The following is a 13,285-nucleotide window of genomic DNA, read 5'->3' on the forward strand; positions in this document are numbered from 1 at the left end:
TATTTATATATCATATATTATGAAAGATTCTTAGCTATGAGGAAGAGTTAGACCAGACTAAAACCTGAAACAACTTAACTGCCCTAAAGTATTTCAGACAGACTTAATCCATTTAATTTTCAGTCAATCAATCAAAGTTTATTCTCTGTAAGGATTACAATGCGGGGTTTACAGATTTTGGTTATTGTGTGGTTTACATGAAATAAAATATTAATTACAGAGGGGGCCACTAGACCACCTAGCATGGCTAGGTATTTCGGGCAAACTTAGATTAATTCGTACCTGGAGTTTACCTGGAGAGAGTTTCGGGGGTCAATGCCCCCGCGGCCCGGTCTGTGACCAGGCCTCCTGGTGGATCAGCGCCTGATCAACCAGGCTGTTGCTGCTGGCTGCACGCAAACCAACGTACGAGCCACAGCCCGGCTGATCAGGAACTGACTTTAGGTGCTTGTCCAGTGCCAGCTTGAAGACTGCCAGGGGTCTGTTGGTAATCCCCCTTATGTGTGCTGGGAGGCAGTTGAACAGTCTCGGGCCCCTGACACTTATTGTATGGTCTCTTAACGTGCTAGTGACACCCCTGCTTTTCATTGGGGGGATGGTGCATCGTCTGCCAAGTCTTTTGCTTTCGTAGTGAGTGATTTTCGTGTGCAAGTTCGGTACTAGTCCCTCTAGGATTTTCCAGGTGTATATAATCATGTATCTCTCCCTCCTGCGTTCCAGGGAATACAGGTTTAGAAACCTCAAGCACTCCCAGTAATTGAGGTGTTTTATCTACGTTATGTGCGCCGTGAAAGTTCTCTGTACATTTTCTAGGTAGGCAATTTCACCTGCCTTGAAAGGTGCTGTTAGAGTGCAGCAATATTCCAGCCTAGATAGAACAAGTGACCTGAAGAGTGTCATCATGGGCTTGGCCTCCCTAGTTTTGAAGGTTCTCATTATCCATCCTGTCATTTTTCTAGCAGATGCGATTGATACAATGTTATGGTCCTTGAAGTTGAGATCCTCTGACATAATCACTCCCAGGTCTTTGACGTTGGTGTTTCGCTCTATTTTGTGGCCAGAATTTGTTTTGTACTCTGATGAAGATTTAATTTCCTCATGTTTACCATATCTGAGTAATTGAAATTTCTCATCGTTGAACTTCATATTGTTTTCTGCAGCCCACTGAAAGATTTGGTTGATGTCCGCCTGGAGCCTTGCAGTGTCTGCAATGGAAGACACTGTCATGCAGATTCGGGTGTCATCTGCAAAGGAAGACACGGTGCTGTGGCTGACATCCTTGTCTATGTCGGATATGAGGATGAGGAACAAGATGGGAGCTAGTACTGTGCCTTGTGGAACAGAGCTTTTCACCGTAGCTGCCTCGGACTTTACTCTGTTGACGACTACTCTCTGTGTTCTGTTAGTGAGGAAATTATAGATCCATCGACCGACTTTTCCTGTTATTCCTTTAGCGCGCATTTTGTGCGCTATTACGCCATGGTCACACTTGTCGAAGGCTTTTGCAAAGTCTGTATATATTACATCTGCATTCTTTTTGTCTTCTAGTGCATTTAGGACCTTGTCGTAGTGATCCAGTAGTTGAGACAGACAGGAGCGACCTGTTCTAAACCCATGTTGCCCTGGGTTGTGTAACTGATGGGTTTCTAGATGGGTGGTGATCTTGCTTCTTAGGACCCTTTCAAAGATTTTTATGATATGGGATGTTAGTGCTATTGGTCTGTAGTTCTTTGCTGTTGCTTTACTGCCCCCTTTGTGGAGTGGGGCTATGTCTGTTGTTTTTAGTAACTGAGGGACGACCCCCATGTCCATGCTCCCTCTCCATAGGATGGAAAAGGCTCGTGATAGGGGCTTCTTGCAGTTCTTGATGAACACAGAGTTCCATGAGTCTGGCCCTGGGGCAGAGTGCATGGGCATGTCATTTATCGCCTGTTCGAAGTCATTTGGCGTCAGGATAACATCGGATAGGCTTGTGTTAATCAAATTTTGTGGCTCTCTCATAAAAAATTCATTTTGATCTTCGACTCTCAGTCTGGTTAGCGGCTTGCTAAAAACTGAGTCATATTGGGACTTGAGTAGCTCACTCATTTCCTTGCTGTCATCTGTGTAGGAGCCATCTTGTTTAAGTAGGGGCCCAATACTGGGCGTTGTTCTCGATTTTGATTTGGCATAGGAGAAGAAATACTTTGGGTTTCTTTCGATTTCATTTATAGCTTTTAGTTCTTCCCGCGATTCCTGACTCCTAAAGGATTCTTTTAGCTTAAGTTCGATGCTTGCTATTTCTCTGACCAGTGTCTCCCTGCGCATTTCAGATATATTGACCTCTTTTAGCCGCTCTGTTATTCTTTTCCGTCGCCTGTAAAGGGAGCGCCTGTCTCTTTATATTTTACATCTACTCCTCCTTTTTCTTAGAGGAATAAGCCTTGTGCATACATCGAGTGCCACCGAGTTAATCTGTTCTAGGCATAAGTTTGGGTCTGTGTTGCTTAGTATATCTTCCCAGCTTATATCGGTTAGGACTTGGTTTACTTGGTCCCACTTTATGTTTTTGTTATTGAAGTTGAATTTGGTGAATGCTCCCTCGTGACTAGTCTCATTTTGTCGGTCTGGGGCTCCCCGCATACATGTCTGAACCTCAATTATGTTGTGATCTGAGTATATTGTTTTTGATATGGTGACATTTCTTATCAGATCATCATTGTTAGTGAATATGAGGTCTAGTGTATTCTCCAGTCTAGTAGGCTCTATTATTTGCTGGTTTAAATTGAATTTTGTGCAGAGATTTAAAAGCTCGTGTGAGTGTGAGTTTTCATCAGAGCTGCCTCCTGGTGTTATTACTGCAACAATATTATTTGCTATATTCCTCCATTTTAGGTGCCTTAAGTTGAAATCCCCCAGGAGCAAGATGTTGGGTGCAGGAGCTGGAAGATTTTCCAGACAGTGGTCAATTTTTAACAGCTGTTCCTGGAATTGCTGGGATGTTGCATCCGGAGGCTTGTAGACTACCACAATGACTAGGTTTTGGTTCTCGACCTTTACTGCTAAAACTTCCACTACGTCATTTGAGGCATTAAGCAGTTCTGTGCAAACAAGTGACTCTGCAATGTACAGGCCAACCCCCCCCTTTTGCCTGTTCACTCTGTCACATCTGTATAGGTTGTAACCTGGGATCCATATTTCATTGTCCAAGTGATCCTTTATGTGGGTCTCAGTGAAAGCCGCGAACATTGCCTTTGCCTCTGCAAGCAGTCCACGGATGAAAGGTATTTTGTTGTTTGTTGCTGGCTTTAGACCCTGTATATTTGCAAAGAAGAATGTTATCGGACTGGTGGTATTGTTGGTACTGGGGGGGGATTTTTTTTCCGGCATTAGTATCTGTATCTGTTGGTTTGGAGTGGAGGCCATCGACTGTGGTTCCACTCCAGGAATGACTGGATCTGGTGTACGATTTCTGCCATTTCCTGCCAGTTTTTTTTCCTTCCTGGCACTAAAAAACCTCTCCCTCTTGAGTGGCTGTGGCTACCCAGGTTTTCCCATGGCCTGGATGTTTTGTATCTTTTTGTCCCCTTTAGATGGTATGCCTGGCAATTTAAGTTATAGCACAGTCTTTCCTGTACTGAAGAGGTACACATTTCAGGGTGAAAAAGCTTACAGGAAGGGAGTTTGCATTTTCCTAAATTATTACAAATTGTTCAGTAAGTTGACTAAATACTAAGTGACTAAGTACTAGTTTGTGAGTTTAGCAATGTGAATGCTTTTGTTTTGGCAAAATACATAGTTTCTATATTGGAGTATCACAGGCAACCTTGTGACTAGTTAGGAACATTCTCTGCTCAGACGTTGTGCTGAGCGGTTGTCAGCTGTTGCTCCTCAGTCCCGACACCTGGTGGAGGAGTGTTTACACCATCAACAACAATGGCGACTGCGTTTCGCCGCCGCGTTAATACTGTTTGTATTCAACTAACGCAGGGATCTATCACCGGCGAATCAGTAAATGTGTTACTGCCAGCTATCATTCGTGATACTTATGGTATTCAACGTGAATCCTTGTGTGGCGTCGCCTTGAATGGAACTACACGGATCTTCGTTAAGTTTTGTGACACTCAGATGTACGAGAAGATTGTGACCCAGTACCAGGATATAAGTAAGCAAGTCACCCCAGCAGTTTCTGTCCAGTTGCATGACGTTTCACGGTACTATACGTGGGTACGTGTGCGAAACGTGCCTTTTGAGGCCAATGAAGTTGATATACGTGACGTTTTTGAACGTTATGGGAAGATCCACCTGGTCACCATGGGTAGGTGGTCTGACGGCCACTATAATGGCCTTCAGGAGGGGTCATTTACGTTGAAAATGTCCCTGCGTCAGCCGATTCCTTCGTACATTCAACTGGAGGAGTTTCGTACCCAGGTGTACGTTACGTACCCTGGACAGAGAAGAACTTGCCGCCTCTGCGGCGCTCTGGATCACATAGCGGCTCAGTGTGTCCAGCGCCAGCCGCCATCGGGGTGTGGTCGTCGACCTGACGGTGAGGTACCACGTCAGGCTCTGGAAGAGGAGGTTGTCGAGACATCGCCGCGTATGACATCATGGAGTGCTGAGGTTGATAGGGCCATGCTACTAGAGTCATCTTGTGTGACTCTACCTGGGACTGCCTCCCTTGACGAGGTGGAACATGTGAACAGTGAAATCCCTATAGCAAGAGAGGCAGGTGAGATGGAAGCCGACATTGTATCTGCGTTAAGTGACCTATTAGCGTCGCATGAGTCTGATTCTGTGTTGTGTTCTAATGAGGGGAAATTACGTGCAGATGATGCTGATCAGATAGCTAAAGTGAGAGATTTGGAGAGTTCGAGTTTTCACACTGTTGAGGCAGAAATTCACAAGGAGAATACCCCAAGTACTGACATGTCTGAAGATGCTGTTTCTAGGAAGCGTGCGGCTACCCCGTCCGACTCCGATGATGTCTTGACCCCTGGACAACGTTCAGGGAAGAAGACGTGGTCGGAAATCACGGGTGCGGGGAGGTCGCGCGAGTCCAGGACAGCAGGTAATATCACGGGGATTGCCAAAGGTGCGGGAAGTGCCTTGGGTGCTTGCCGGCGCAAAGAGAAAAAGGGAGTGGTAGCCCCTAGAGGAAAGCCACCTTTAACACAGTTAGGTGTGTAACTATTAATGTTAATGGTTTGAAATCTGTCAGAAAGTGTGTGCAGGTGCGTGAGTGGTTGAATCGTTTTGCAGTGGATGTGTGTTTTTTGCAGGAACATAACCATAAAGTAGGAAGTTTGTTTGAGATGGATGGTTATGACATTTATGTGACTCATTCCAGACGTCTGAAAGGTGGAGTGGCTGTGTTGATAAAAGCGACCAGCCCGTTTGTGCTGAGACATTGGGAGGAAGGGGGGGAGGGTCGCGTGGTGCGAGTCGTGGGGGATTGGGGTAGTAGAAGAGTTGGTTTTGTAGGGGTATATGGGCCGGCTGAACATGATGTTAACATTAAAAATACTTTTGTTAGAGATGTCTTGGTATATTATTTGAGGTCCCTGCCAGAAATTACAGTGGTAGGTGGTGACTGGAACTGTGTAGTGCGCCGTAAAGATGTTGAACCGAGGGGGGCGGGGTTCTGTTCGCTTGTTTTGGGTGACTTGTTGTCTGGTTTGGGGTTGGTAGATGTACGCGGAGGACGTGACTTTGGGATTGAGCATACTTTTGTGCGTAGGGGCTATGCAGCATGTTTAGATAGGGTGTATGTGTCTCGGCGGGTGGTCGTAATCGATGTGCGTGTATTGAACGTCTTTTTCTCCGACCACCAGGGAGTTTTTGTGGAGCTCGACTGGGGAGGTCTCCCGCATCGTTTTAAGGGATACTGGAAACTGAATACGCGGATGCTACAAAGTGCGGATGATAGGGAACTATTCGAGGACTTCTGGGCGTCTATGGGAGTAGACTCCTGGGAGGGATGGGATTTAGTACGACAGTGGGATGAGGTTGTGAAGCCTCGAATTAAGGATTTTTATGTGAATCGGTGTAAAGAGGCCACTCGCATGGAGTATGGTTTTCAGAGGTACCTGGAGGGTCATCTACGACAATGTTATGCACAGGGAGAGGCATCTGGGGTTTACCCAGTGGATGAGATCGATGCTATTAAAGAACAAATCCAAGTAATGAAAAATAAGGTTTTCGATGGGGCGCGCATTTCGAGTGGGGTGGAGGAGGCTTTGTGGGGTGACAAGCCGTCTGCTTGCGTCTTACAAAGTCAGACACAAAGGCGAAAAGCGACTGAAATTGTGAGTTTAGTGGTGCAGGATGAAGTTGACGGGTATAGTGAGGGACAGGTCTTAACAACAACTGAAGGGATAAGTTTTTATGTCGATACTTGGAGTAAGATCCAGATGCAAAGTAAAGACGTGAGTGAGCATGCGATACAGGATTTGGGGAGAGGCGTACGATGCGAGTTAAATGATTATGATCGCCTTCTCATGGGTGGGCCTATATCTGAGGCAGAGGTGTGGGAGGCACTACAAGGAATGAGTAAGGGGAAGGCTCCAGGCATTGATGGCATCCCTTGTGAATTTTATATCAAACATTGGGAGGTAATACGGACTTTTATGGTTCGTTTACTCAATGCGATGAAGGAGGGGGGGGGGTGTTAGGTCTGTCTCAGCGTACGGCGGTGTTGGTCTTAGTTAGGAAATGTGATGTGCCGTTAGCGATTAAGGACTACCGTCCCATATCGTTGATGTGTAGTGACTATAAACTATATGCGAAAATATTGATGAATAGAATTAAGAAAGTGTTTGATAAGGTAATCCATAAGAGTCAGTTTGGTGTGCCAGGTAGGTCAATGTATGATGGTCATGGGAATATCAGGGAGTTTGTTGAGGAATGCGGGGTGAGGGGTGGGGGTGGTGTTTTGGCTTTAGACTGGCGAGCCGCTTTTGATAGTGTGGAAAGAGAGGTTCTGTGGAAATTTATGAGATGGCAGGGTTTTGGAAATGAGGTCATCATGTGGGCCCGTTCGTTGTACAATGGAGCGGGTTTTAAAGTACAAATTAATGGCAAGTTAGGTGTTTTTGTACACATGAGCAGGGGCATTCGTCAGGGATGCCCCATGTCTCAAATGTTTTTTGCATGTATGCAGGACCCTTTTTACTGGGCTGTTTGTGGGAGGGCAATAGAGACATCGTTGGGTCCGAGTAGTGGTCGACCAACCCTTGTGGGTTATGTTGATGATACTACTGTGTTATTACGTTCACGGGAGCAATTGGGTTTTGTTGGGAGACTTGTTGACATATTTGGCAAGGCTACGGGGATGTGTGTTAATAGAGAAAAATCGAAAATTATGGAGTTGGGGGAGTGGGTGGGGGATGGGGTGGATGCAGAGGGGTGGACTGTGGTTGATCGTATCACTATATGTGGTATTCATTATATGCGGGAGGTCGATCAGATGAGGGCGTGCAATTCGGGGAGGGTTGTACATAGTGTCTTGGGGCGCTTAAATAGTTTACGGCCGCGACATTTAACCCTGCATCAGAGGGCGGTGGTCATTAATGTCCTGCTTTATAGCAAAGTATGGCACGTTGCTGCACTGTATCCTCTGTTGCAGGGGGACGTCAAACGTCTTTTGCATAGAATTTATCGATTTTTGTGGGGTTCTGGATGCGATTGGCTCACAAGAGCGGTGGTGGAGACACCACTGCATCAGGGAGGGTTGGGTCTCATTCCTCTAGAGGCTCGTGTCACGGCATGTTACGTGAAGCGTCGTTTTCTCCGACTGGGTGGGATGCATGGCGGGTTAAGCGAATTGTATCACGACCTGCGCAGGTGGTGGAGAGGGAGGAATTTAATTTGGTGCGACGCGATGCTTCGCGTATTATTGAACATGAGGGACGTGCGCTGTGTAAAATTATGTACCTTAGAAAGGGCGGGTAGGGAGGTAGTCGTGGTGCGAGTTGAAGGAATGTATCCCATGTATGCGTGGGGTGATATATGGAGGCGAGTTCAACAGTTGCGTCTGCCTGCTCAAGTACGGGAAGTGGTTTTTAAATTTTTACATGGAATCTTGCCGTCTGGGGTGGTGTTGTATAATAGGCGTTTGGAGGAAGACTGGGGTTGTCCGGTGTGCGGGATGGAGGAATCTGCTTTTCATGTTGTGTATTTCTGTGAGACTTTAGGTATGGTACGAGAGTGGTTCAGTAGGGTTTTGCGTTTGGTAGGGGGGGGGAGGTTTGTCGGTACTCCGGGCGTTGAGTTTTGATGTAGGTGGGGTTGACTTGCGTGTACAGCGTGCGGTGTCGTATGTTGTGGCCGATTATATTTTCGTGTCATGGGCTATGAGGCACGTTGATAGTAACAGTAGAATTAGGGTGTTAGCAGGGACGATTTATAGGACAAAATGTCGAAATAGGTTGGTATATGAGGGGAGATGGGAGAGAGACTTCCCGCCTGAATATAAAGCCTTGGAGTTACGAGATTTGAGATAGTTGTGAGTGTTCAGTGGGTAATCTAATGGGCTGGTCTGCTGTGTCTAATTGTGTTTGTCAAGTGCGTGAATGTTTTGTGTTCTCAGAGTTTATGTGCATCTCCTATGTAACGGTGATGACAAAATATCTTACGTGCTTTGTATATACAACTTTTAGGAATGTTTCTCGTCTTTTATGCCTCAATTACAAGTCATTGGTGTACTTTTTGTATATGGTGTGCTTCCTAGCACAGTTGAAACGTTTTTCTTATTTCCGTTTATACTTTATGCCGTGTCCGTGTGCTTTTCAATAATATGTATATATGCAAGCTTTCGTTTTCCTGTAAGCTGTGATGGAGCTTGAACTATATGTGGAGGTAGTATTTTTCAATGTGTGCATCTTGTCAGTGTATAAGTTCACTTATAGCTGCTGGCATTTGTGTTTTATTGAGATGTCAAATATCACAGTGTATTTTCGTTTTGTTATATTAGATATTTTCATTGTAGTAAATGGTGGCTTCATCCTGATCCACCTTTGAACTGTAATGCCTATTCTTAGTCCATGATAACCCCGTGGTAGTCGCCCAAATTAACGTATTGTTGTGCACTTTAAGGCACATGAGTTCTTAGATTAAGTCTTGGATACGTTGTGTGTTGGCAGGCGGAAGCCACGCCTAGTTATATGCCAGATGAAGTATCCCGTATAATACGTGTATGTGTGCAATTCTGTGTGTATAGTGTTTATTTTCCTGTGTTTTGACTTTATTATTTATTTATATAAGAATCTAGTTAGTGCCTGGTATCTCGTTGACATATTTATTTTATGTACCTGAGTTTTCAATAAAATAAACAATTCTTATTGTATAGGGTAAATTTAGGTAGGTTATTAGTCCGATTATATACTGTGAAGGTTGTGAACCTTTGTCATAAGTCAGTCACAGTATGTTAACTATACAAATCTGAAAGGTTTATATAATTTATATTTTATATAGTTTATATAGTTATAGTTTATATTTTTTATATTATAGTAGTATGTTATATGGAAAATTTGGTGAATGTATATGGGTAATCTCTTTTATGTCCGTTACAATGTGTTGTTAAAACTTGTTAGTGTATGTTGTGTAGGATTGAGGATCCTACTGTACCCATTTTATATCTTTATTTAATATTAATCTGTAAAGTTTTTTAAATAAAATATAAAAAAAAAAAAAAAAAAAAAAAAAAAAAAGTTAGGAATCATTATTTTAAGATTAAGATACGTATTTCTGTGCTTATAGTCAAATGGGTGAGTGACTAAGTGTGAACCACCAGGTGGTTTTTATGTAGTTAGTTGTCGGGGTGTATCAGGGAGATAAGATGTTTTCTAACGATTAGATAGATTTTGCCACCGAAGTGGCTAGTTTATTGTGCACCCCATATCCATCCTGTGGACGGTAGCGCGAGAGCATATGGATACACAAAAGGCCTAGGAGCTAGGCCCCAAAGGGTTAACAGGAATACATATGGATTTATATCTACATATCTATAGTTCACTTATCTGTTACAAGCAAATTTAGGAAATTTGCTTAGTATATCTGGTATCTTATTTTCATTAATAAGATATCTTGACATGTCACATAGGTTATTATACTGTCTGTCTCTGTATTCCTCAATAAGTGGACAATTAAGCACATAGTGTTCAAGAGAGTGACCATATGCCTGATCACATAATTTACATTTAGTTTGATCATCATCTGTGTGTCTCCCAAAAGTACTTGTAACCAAGCCTAAGCCTGGCCACTACAACATCAGTCAGTCTGTTCACATTGCAAGTTGCTCCATAAACATACTTATCTACGTTCATGTTATCATAGTGGGTTATAGATCTACTCAGGCTTCTAACTGCATTCCTATAACAATCATCTTCATTATTTACTTCTCTCCTAATATTATTCCTAATGCTAGACACAGTTATACCAAAGTTATATTCTACGTTCTCCTTCTGGATACTCTTCTTGGCTAACATATCAACTTTATCATGAAGGAGTAATCCAATGTGTGATGGGATCCATAGCAATTGTACATTAATTCCTTTGTCCCTAATTTTTGAGTATCTATACCTGGCTTCCCCAATGAGCATGTTGTTGGAGTCATTATATGAGCCAAGAGCCTTCAATGATGACACAGAATCAGTAATGATGATAGAGTCAAGCTCAGTGTCATAGGTTAGCTTTAGCGCCATTAGGATTGCAAACAATTCAGTTTGCAGTGTAGACGCCCAGTTGTTAATTCTTATGCCTAACTCAATGTTGCAACCCCTGAATGGGTTACAATGATTATTATGTATATATGTAATGTATATTATCTTTTCATATAATTTTATATTGCTTATATTTGCGATAATAGCTAAATCGTAAATGTATGACTTTATATTATTATTTGACTGTTATATTGTTATTTAGCTTATGTTGTTAGGATGTATATAAAATGTGCTCAGTTAGGCTTGATTGTCAAACTACTGTAATTATCGCTTGTCGCTCGTTATACTGCCGGCTTCTGAGCTGCAGTTGTCCACGTAGCTATCACGTGATCGAGGGGGGGGGTGTCCTCACCTCTTGTGAAGTAGTCAGTCTGCTGGAGACTCGCTTGCTGGTTGGACAGATTGTCTGTCTCATTATTCTTGTTAGTTCTGTAGAACTTTGTTCACAGAACATTGTAAAGACTTAGTGATTTTCGACGTTGTACTGAGGTTGTGTGTCACATAGACACTCTGAACATCTCAGGTCCCGAGCTATAGCTTCTGACCTAATTTTGTACTGGTTCCTGTGTATTGTCACAGTCACAGTTTTACCTATGCTGAACAAAGATTCAGTATTATGGGAGTTTTGTAACTTTTGTGGAGGATCTGCAGATGGTCCCTACTTAGTGTCGTTATATTATCTCCTTGATCATGATTGTGTCGTAGTCGCATATTGCATTGCTATTGGGCTTAGCATTCTTTGTTGTTCAAGCAGACTGTTCGGGTTGCCAGTCGGTCAAGAAGTTAGTTTATTTGAGGACTTTGTCAGTCACTTGTTTAAGTCTTATTCGAATCTTGAGACATGACACTCTTCAGGTCACTTGTTCTATCTAGGCTGGAATATTGCTGCACTCTAACAGCACCTTTCAAGGCAGGTGAAATTGCCGACCTAGAAAATGTACAGAGAACTTTCACGGCGCGCATAACGGAGATAAAACACCTCAATTACTGGGAGCGCTTGAGGTTTCTAAACCTGTATTCCCTGGAACGCAGGAGGGAGAGATACATGATTATATACACCTGGAAAATCCTAGAGGGACTAGTACCAAACTTGCACACGAAAATCACTCACTACGAAAGCAAAAGACTTGGCAGACGATGCACCATCCCCCCAATGAAAAGCAGGGGTGTCACTAGCACGTTAAGAGACCATACAATAAGTGTCAGGGGCCCGAGACTGTTCAACTGCCTCCCAGCACACATAAGGGGGATTACCAACAGACCCCTGGCAGTCTTCAAGCTGGCACTGGACAAGCAACTAAAGTCAGTTCCTGATCAGCCGGGCTGTGGCTCGTACGTTGGTTTGCGTGCAGCCAGCAGCAACAGCCTGGTTGATCAGGCGCTGATCCACCAGGAGGCCTGGTCACAGACCGGGCCGCGGGGGCGTTGACCCCCGAAACTCTCTCCAGGTAAACTCCAGGTAAACTTAAGAGCACTTACACGCATACTCACACTTACTTGTACATATTTGTAATATCTTATTAAATGTTAATGTACCTGACGGTACTTATGAATTATAAATGTGATATGTGCTTTCAGCACAATAATATTGAACTCGAGAGATTGATTTTAATTTGATTGCTGTAATTAATTTACTTTGATAATATACCTCTAGACAATTTACTACTTAATAAATTTATTAAATTTTAATATCTCTAGTTAGTAGCCTACCAGTTGTAATCCTAAAGCACTATTGAACCATACTGAATTTTTATGAATAATTGGACAAGGATACTGTGGCCCGGTGGTCTGGTGGCTAAAGCTCCCGCTTCACACACGGAGGGCCCGGGTTCGATTCCCGGCGGGTGGAAATTCCGACACGTTTCCTTACACCTATTGTCCTGTTCACCTAGCAGCAAATAGGTACCTGGGTGTTAGTCAACTGGTGTGGGTCGCATCCTGGGGGACAAGATTAAGGACCCCAATGGAAATAAGTTAGACAGTCCTCGATGACGCACTGACTTTCTTGGGTTATCCTGGGTGGCTAACCCCCCGGGGTTAAAAATCCGAACGAAATCCTATCCTATCCTATCCTACTTGTTACGAAAACCCAGTAACAGGCTGGATGCTAGAAGGGCAGTCCTTTCTAGTATTCACTGGAGATCTCTAAGCTTTTAGAATCGCATTTTTTGTAACAAATGGGGGCCTGTCCGGGAGCCTCTTGATCCAAGGTGTTGGAGAAACTGTCCGGGATGCTCTTGATCCAAGGTGTTGGAGAAATTGTCCAGTTTGACATACTAGTGAATCTATGATCAAACACTTTGAGTACTTTCCTAATCTGAAGACTTTGAGTTTAGTCTTGTACAACATACCAGGTGGATGTATGTACCTGACTGAGTCTCTTGATCCAAGGAGATGGAAATACTGTTTATGAGTTCAAGCTCCAAGACATCCAACAATAAAATTCCTATCAGAATTATAGTTTCCCATAATCACTCTCTCGTAGTACAATTATTTTTGTGATGTATGCCAACGTGAAACAGTTAATTGATACTCTGACTTTGTCTGAGTTAAGTACATTAAAACTTCAGACGTGTTGGCAAGTA

Source organism: Cherax quadricarinatus, chromosome 6 (assembly GCF_038502225.1).
Source record: "Cherax quadricarinatus isolate ZL_2023a chromosome 6, ASM3850222v1, whole genome shotgun sequence".
Lineage (NCBI taxonomy): Eukaryota > Metazoa > Arthropoda > Malacostraca > Decapoda > Parastacidae > Cherax > Cherax quadricarinatus.